At 42.1% G+C, this 8,542-nt stretch overlaps 1 non-coding gene across 1 annotated transcript; it reads left to right on the forward strand.

The window, feature by feature from the left end:
- The first annotated feature begins 8,435 nt into the window (after positions 1-8,435).
- On the forward strand, positions 8,436-8,542 carry LOC141635954 (small nucleolar RNA R71). The gene has a single exon (XR_012540603.1). It is a non-coding gene; the product is annotated as a small nucleolar RNA R71 (small nucleolar RNA).

Genomic DNA, 8,542 nt, shown 5'->3' on the forward strand with positions numbered 1-8,542 from the left:
AAAGATAATAAACTAAATAAACGATTTAAACAGATAAAAGAAGGGTATTAGGATGGTCGGTTCATTATAGCTTCGGCGGCAGCAAACTAAGTCGGTCTGAATCAAACACAGGTAAGGCGGGAGATAAAGAGGTCCTCTCGGTCCACTCTTAACAAATAGCATCTTTCGATCTCGCTATAGGTCCTTAACGTCACTAATACTAACTTTCGTCCTGAAAAGTGACTAACGGTCTAAACTATACCTATCTTTCGATCTTAGCACAGTTTAGTCGATTTAGTTGATGGTCAAATAACTTTCCCTATCTTTCGATCTAATGGGTCAATCATAAATTAGGTATCTAACTGGTCGCATGCATTCAACTTGTTAAAAATAACATTAAAACAACTAAAACGAATATAAAACCCTACGAGGTCAGTCGATCGACCTACAATGTCAGTCGATCGACCAACACGCGAGACAGTCCGTGTATGATCTATTGCCGCCTATGCCATAAATCGCCTACATCCTAGCACTATAGAATTTGCTACTCATGCTAAGGGTAAAAACAACAATAAAACTAATAACGATTACTGAATTCATGCTAAAAGTAGATAACAAATAGCGATAATGCGATAATTGGCTTTGGGATACTAACTAGCAAATCTATACTAATGATGAAAATAAAGCAATAAACTGTAATTAGGGCAGAAAGAATACCGAGATTCAGAGGAAAGATTAAGAACAAGAACAGAAATCCAATGCTAAAACGATGTTCCAAACCCTAATTACTCGAATGAACCAAAAACTGAAGGTTACTGTATGAAACTTAGATAAAAATCCAGATCCCTAAACTGAAAGTTTGTGTTACGTTATATAGCAAACAAGCGTAACAATTATTCCAAAACCTAAACTTCACGGGCTTCAAGATTCACGGTCTTTTAATTCACGCCCGGAATAGCAACCGTCGATCGATCGATAGGACTAGTCGATCGATCGCTCCTCGAAACAAAGAGCTTCGGAACCCGAACATTGGTCGATCGATGAGGTGATGGTCGATCGACTACTTGAGCTGCTACTTGACTTCTTAAAACACGTGGACTTGTCTTTTGGGCCTTGGAGTGCGCACCGAGCTCGTTCCTTAAGCAAATACTTCTCGTCACATGCAATGCAGGATACTCGGGGACGGATTTAGCTTGATTTCATTTGGATTCTTCACATTTACGCAATAATGTACAAAATGCGGAAGTAGACGGAAATAGGGAGAAATGCAGCATAAACTACATGAATGAGCTCTGAAATGCGTGTAAAAAGGGATGCAAAACATCATATAAAAGACACGCATCAAACTTCCCCAAACCAAACCCTTGCTTGTCCCCAAGCAAGAACTAGACTCGATCTAATGACCTAATGGAACGAGTTCAATCTCGAGCGAAATGCAAACCTGTTGTTAAGCCTAAGCCAATTTAATGCACAACCAACAATCAATTAGTAATGTGAATCATGCAAACGAGTTATGGAGTCGTCAAAGACATCTTTGAACCGCCAACTGTAGAGACTTATCAATTTGGACTCTCACGGGTCGCTCAAACCACTCAATAGGTAGAGGTGAATATATGTAAGATAGAAAGAATTAATTTTGTAGTGACTCTCACCTAACTACGACCTATGAAAACATGCCAGCAATAGAATATGAAAATGATCTCTATGACCGTACATATGCATTCCACCAACAAAAGACCATTACACATGCCGAGGTATATATGGGATATGTGAGGTGTGGGTAAGAAGAGGCAAAACATTTTATGGAAAAGTGGAGGTACAGGTGATCAAGCTAGTACCAAAACGGAACCACATGGCAACATCCTACTTCTTGCTCATAATCAAACGAAACGGTGCTATATCAAGCACAAATCTCACAATCTCCAAAATACTAAATCAATAAACTCCCCATGAGATATAAATGAATCATGGGAGCAAAAATCGCCAAAAGATAAGGGTTAAATTATGCGAATTGACTTTTTTTTTTCTTTTTCTTTCTCGAACGTCAGTCGATCGACTATATTGGGCAGTCGATCGACTCCTATGAACAGTACATAACTCTTTTTTCTTCTTTTTCGAATCTTTTTCATCTTTTTTTTTTCTATTTCTTTCTCCTTCATTTTCCAATAATCATCTCAACAGAGCATATGCCACCAAAAATGAGTAACAATCCCAAAAACTAAACTACTAGCTTGACAAAGGACAGGCTAAATGTAGGATGTAGTAAATGGGACAAAAAGGGATATTTTTGGCAGTGTGTAGCTTATGGGCATAATGAATAAAGGAAAACCTCTACCACATGTGTCAACAAACCACAAACCGAATGCATACAGGTATTAAGTAGATCAAGTTCATATTTATGCAAATTAAGGAAACATGTATCATAAGGAGTACTACTCACATTCCTACATAAACCGGTCATGAATGACACCAGCTATGGGCTCTAAATCTCAGAAAGTATAAGTAGTTTGCCAATTATTAAAGTCAAGTCTCAAATCCAGCAAGAAATTTAACGAAAACTCGTAGATATGCATAAGTGATTCTACTAATAACATGTTAATCTAGCAAGGCTCAGGCAAAACAGATGCAGATGCAAAATCATCATGGAAATACTACAGTTTCGACTCGACCTATATGCTAAAATAAACGTGCATTTTATGGGAATTTTTGAAATTTTTCAAATTTTTTTTGAATTTTGATGTGTATAAGAGAAATGAAATGAAACAATGCAAAACAAAATGTAAACGTGAATGCAAGCAAATGATATGCGACGCAAAACCCTTCCCCAAACCAAATCGCACAATGTCCCCATTGTGCAAAATCATGTAATGAAGAAGAGAGAAATGGGACTTTGCGAGAAATGAAATAAAAATATGACTTAAAGTAAACGCAAGGAACTCACAAGACTTTAGGCGCAGCAAAGGAAACCTCCCCAAACCAGCGTGAGCTAGGAGGTTTCAGTAGCCAGCAGTGCTACCATTAAGTACCTGAAAGACAGACAAAAACCACACATAAAACCGAGAAAGACAATCATGAAGCGGTAAAATTGTGCACAAATGGGAAAATCAGAAGAAATAAATAAAACGACGGAAGATAAAGTGGAGTAGAAAACTCCCTTAAGTCCGCATATCGACCAAACACAGCAGGGGAGAGGTCGTGAACAAATACAACAGTGTTTATGGTCGATCGACCTACATGGGCAGTCGATCGACTAGATGAACAGGAACAGAAGCTCCTGGAAAGCGCAACTCAGTCGATCTACCATGATGGCCAGTCGATCGACTGAGAGTACTGCTGTACTCCTTATTTCTTCGTATTTGCTCAATGATTTGAGCTAACAAGCTCTAAATACCTGCAAGTACACAATAATACGCGCCCAAAATTGCGCAAAACCCAGAAAAAAGTCTAAGTGCTTAAAATCCTAGATAAACAAAAGAAAATGCGAAGTTTTCGCGCACACAAAAGCAAGAAAAGTTGTTCGAAGGCAATAAAATGTTTGTAAAGCTTTTGATAAACTAGTAGTTGATCAAAAAGGCCAAGGTATGGCCCACTTTGTCGGCTTCTGGCTACTAGAGGTAGCCTCAATGGTGCTCATCTTATCAGTTGCACCCTTCTCAGCTTCAACAGTTGGAGAGCTCGATGGATCAACTTTGTCATCTCCCCAATCAGGGACTTCCTTGGAATCGTCAGAATCCAAATCAGCCCATCTCACCTTGGCTGGCTCGTCTTCCACTTCCTCATCAATCCCATAGCTTAGGCAACCAAGACCTCCTCTTTTAATGATAGGCCTTGTCGCAGCTAGAGTGATCTGCAGCTCATCCTTCCCCAAACCAGCTCCTAGAATGTCTAAAACAACAGATTCTTCCTCCTTTCTGCTCCCAATCTGGGGCGGAGGGGTTAGCACAGGAGTAATAATAGAGATAGGCAATTCAGGAAGCACAAAGTACGATTTCTTTTCAGAAACCGTGTTACATGTAACAGGCCACATGGGGTCCTTCTTTTTAGCAGGTTGGGCGAAAATGATAGAATGTTTCCCAACTTTGAAGGTCAAAGTTCTAGAGCCAACGTCAATGACTGCACCAGCAGTGTGCAGAAATGGCCTACCTAGGATGATCGGTATATGGGCATCCTCAGGCATGTCAAGGACAACAAAGTCAACAGGGAAGAAAAACTTCCCTATTTGGACGGGTATGTCCTCTAGGACTCCTATAGGCTCGACCGCAGATCGGTCAGCCATCTGAACTGTCATGTCTGTGATAGCAAAACGGGTCAGCTTAACCTTCCTAGCTAAACTCAAGGGCATGACACTTATGCTAGCCCCTAAGTCACACAATGCCTTCTCAATTGAGAAGGTACCTATTTTGCAAGGGACAAAAAAGCTGCACGGATCCTCTAACTTATGGGGCGCAGTGTGAGACAGATAGGAGCAAGACTCCTTAGTAAGTGCGACAGTGTGCACTGTCTCAAGTGACCGCTTTTTGGACAAAAGTTGTTTCATAAATTTAGTATAAGCGGGCACTTGGTTAACTAACTCGAGAAAAGGAACCGTACATTCGGACTACGGATAACTTTTTCAAATTTTTGAAAGATACTGTTCCTTGGTCGGCACTAGCCTCTCCGGGTAAGGGGCTGTGAGAAGTACCTTGGCCCTCTCCTCCAAATCTCGCGCGCCGGCATCCTTGGACTTAGGCTGAAAGTCCTTCACCTTCTCTTTGTTGAAGCTAGACCCCTCCTCAGACCGTCTCAAATGAGAACCATTGACCGTCATTGGGTCGAACTTCGGGACCGGGACTGACCCATCAGCACTCGGGTCTGGTCCTAACACCTTCGGGATCGTGGTACCCCAAAACAAGTGGTCTCGCAGATTATTTGGCATTAAAGGACGAAATTCCTCAGCATCAGCAGCGATCTCGGTCGATCGACCATTGTCCTCAGTCGATCGACTGAGATGTCTGATTCGAAGCTCAGTAACCCGTGCTTGATCGATCGATCGAAATACCAGTAAACGCCTTTTTCTTTGATTTGTTCGTTGAAGCTTTCTCTTGACTTGTTTCCGGCTCATCTTTTTCGACAGTGTCCTCGACCATGGCAGGTCCCTCCAGAATGGACCCACTCCTCAAAGTGATGGCATTTAAGGTCTCCTTTTGGTCGGTTTGAGTCGGCAAGTGTCCGGGAGCTCGAGTGTTGCTTTTGCTAGCCAATTGAGCAATTTGGCTCTCTAGTAGCTTCATCCCGGCCTCTCTTGCTTGAGACTCCTTTAGCAAGAAGTTCTTGACTCGGAGAATTCAAGTCTGTGATTGTTCTTCTTTGCGGCACATAGGGAGGTTTCTGATATTGTTGTTGCTTTTGATGAGGGGGTATATAAGGCTGTTGCTGTGGCGGAGGTTGAGTTGGGTTAAGGAGATTTTGGCTCCTCCAACTCAAGTTCAGATGGGTATTCGGCTCATAGTAGGTGTTGGTCTGCCTATAGTGTTGAAAGGCAGCACAAGATTCAAAGGGACTAGGGCAGTTTTCGAGACATGGCCCTCACCTCCACACCTTTCACAGACGAAAGGACCGTCTGACACAGCATTGACTTGGTACATCCCACCTTTAGAAGCTCCTCCTAGTCATACTTGTCAAATCTCGCAGTAAGAGCCTCAAGTGCAACAACAGAGGAGGATTCAGCAGCTCTCCTATGGTTCCCTCTAGAATTTCCATACTCGGCCTTGTGGGTAGCTAGATCGTCAATGATCTTCCACCCCTTGGTTGCTCCCAAATTTTCGGCCGAATCTTCCATGGGTCGCAACATCCAAAATGGCCCTCTGATCGTCGTACAACCCATTGTAGAAATGATTGCACAAACTCCACTTTTCGAACCCATGGTGCGGTATGGTTCGCACCAACTTCTTGAATCGGACCCATGCTTCATGGAAATTCTCATCTGGCCCTTGTTTAAAGCCCGTGATTTGAGCTCTAATAGCGATCGTCCTTGAAGCAGAAAAGTACTTCTTGTAGAACGCCAATGCCAATGAATTCCAATCGGTAATTCCATGAACGGCTCGGTCCAGATCTCTATACCACTCCCTTGCAGCGTCGCGAAGGGAGAAGATGAACATAGTCTCCTTGATCTGGTCTTGGGTCACGCCAGCTGGTGGGGGTATGGAACAGCAGTAATCAATAAAGGTCTCCATGTGTTTAGCTGCATCCTCATTCGCAGCTCCCCCAAACTGGTTTCTCTCAACCATGTTGATGTAAGAAGGCTTTGGTTCGAACTTCCTGGCATCTCCTGGTAGTTCGAACCCCTTGTATAAGTTTTCAGTTGTCGGCTCAGAATGACTAGCTATACTCGCTTCCTCGGCCATGACTGGAATTTCAGGAGAAGTAACTGTCTCGGCTGAAGAAGTGGAAACGGGTGAAGACTGTGGGTCTTCTTCGAACAGATTGTGCTCGTAATAGCTTGACAGAGTACTCAGCTCTTCCTCTGTCGGTAGTACTCTTTGTGTTCGTCTCAACTCGCGCAAAGATTTCTCTATCTCAGGGTCAAATGGCACTAGTTCACCACCCTGTGACCTGCGCATAAGAGGAAACTACAAAAAGAATATAAGAAAAGTTTAAGGAACAGAAGTCCCTTAAACTAAGAAAGACTAAAAATAAAAACAACTAAAATTAGGACTATTGCCTCCCCGGCAACGGCGCCAAAATTTGATACCCGTCGTTGTTAGTACCAAAGATAAAATTTATAATTCCTATTAAGACTAACCTAGGCTAGTGGTAACAGGGTCGAACCACAAGGAGGCAGATGTAAATTTTAGTTGATTTATGTTCAATCTGAGGTAACTATTGTGGGGGTTGAATTGAATTGGTCTACAACTAAAAGTGAATAAAGATAATAAACTAAATAAACGATTTAAACAGATAAAAGAAGGGTACTAGGATGGTCGGTTCATTATAGCTTCGGCGGCAGCAAACTAAGTCGGTCTGAATCAAACACAGGTAAGGCGGGAGATAAAGAGGTCCTCTCGGTCCACTCTTAACAAATAGCATCTTTCGATCTCGCTATAGGTCCCTAACGTCACTAATACTAACTTTCGTCCTGAAAAGTGACTAACGGTCTAAACTATACCTATCTTTCGATCTTAGCACAGTTTAGTCGATTTAGTTGATGGTCAAATAACTTTCCCTATCTTTCGATCTAATGGGTCAATCATAAATTAGGTATCTAACTGGTCGCATGCATTCGATTTGTTAAATACAACATTAAAACAACTAAAACGAATATAAAACCCTACGAGGTCAGTCGATCGACCTACAATGTCAGTCGATCGACCAACACGCGAGAGACGATCCGTGTATGATCTATTGCCGCCTATGCCATAAATCGCCTACATCCTAGCACTATAGAATTAGCAACTCATGCTAAGGGTAAAAACAAAAATAAAACTAATAACGATTACTGAATTCATGCTTAAAGTAGATAACAAATAGCGATAATGCGATAATTGGCTTTGGGATACTAACTAGCAAATCTATACTAATGATGAAAATAAAGCAATAAAAGCGTAATTAGGCGTAGAAAGAATACCGAGATTCAGAGGAAAGATTAAGAACAAGAACAGAAATCCAATGCTAAAAGGATGTTCCAAACCCTAATTACTCGAATGAACCAAAAATCGAAGGTTCTTGTATGAAACTTAGATAAAAATCCAGATCCCTAAACGAAAGTTTGTGTTACGTTATATAGCAAACAAGCGTAACAATTATTCCAAAACCTAAACTTCACGGGCTTCAAGATTCACGGTCTTTTAATTCACGCCGGAATAGCAATGGTCGATCGATCGATAGGACTGGTCGATCGATGCTCCTCAACAAACAAGTAGCTTTCGGAACCGAACATTGGTCGATCGATCGAGGGTGATGGTCGATCGACTACTTGAGCTGCTACTTGACTTCTTAAAACACGTGGACTTGTCTTTTGGGCCTTGGAGTGCACACCGAGCTCGTTCCTTAAGCAAATACTTCTCGTCACATGAAATGCAGGATACTCGGGGACGGATTTAGCTTGATTTCCGCTGGATTCTTCACATTTCTGCAATAATGTACAAAATCCGGAAGTAGACGGAAATAGGGAGAAATGCAGCATAAACTACATGAATGAGCTCTGAAATGCGTGTAAAAAGGGATGCAAAACATCATATAAAAGAAACGCATCAGCTTCCTGTTGAGCCACGCCTGCCTTAACAACCGCATGAACTGTTCGAATACCATCCCTCGGGTTCCCATACTCGGCACAATGGGTCGCGATCTCCTCAATAATCGCCCATCCCTTGTCATCATCAGTATTCTTTTGAAATCTTCCGTTGGATGAGGCATCAAGTATGGCTCTGTGGTCATCATACAACCCATTGTAGAACTGATTGGATAGAAACCACGGATCAAAACCATGGCGAGGAAGAGACCTCACCAACCTCTTGAACCGGCACCAAGCTTCATAGAACGTTTCATCCGGTTCCTGCTTGAAACTAGTGATCTTGGCCTTCAGCCG

The sequence above is a fragment of the Silene latifolia genome, chromosome Y (assembly GCF_048544455.1).
Source record: "Silene latifolia isolate original U9 population chromosome Y, ASM4854445v1, whole genome shotgun sequence".
In the NCBI taxonomy this organism is placed as follows: Eukaryota; Viridiplantae; Streptophyta; class Magnoliopsida; order Caryophyllales; family Caryophyllaceae; genus Silene; species Silene latifolia.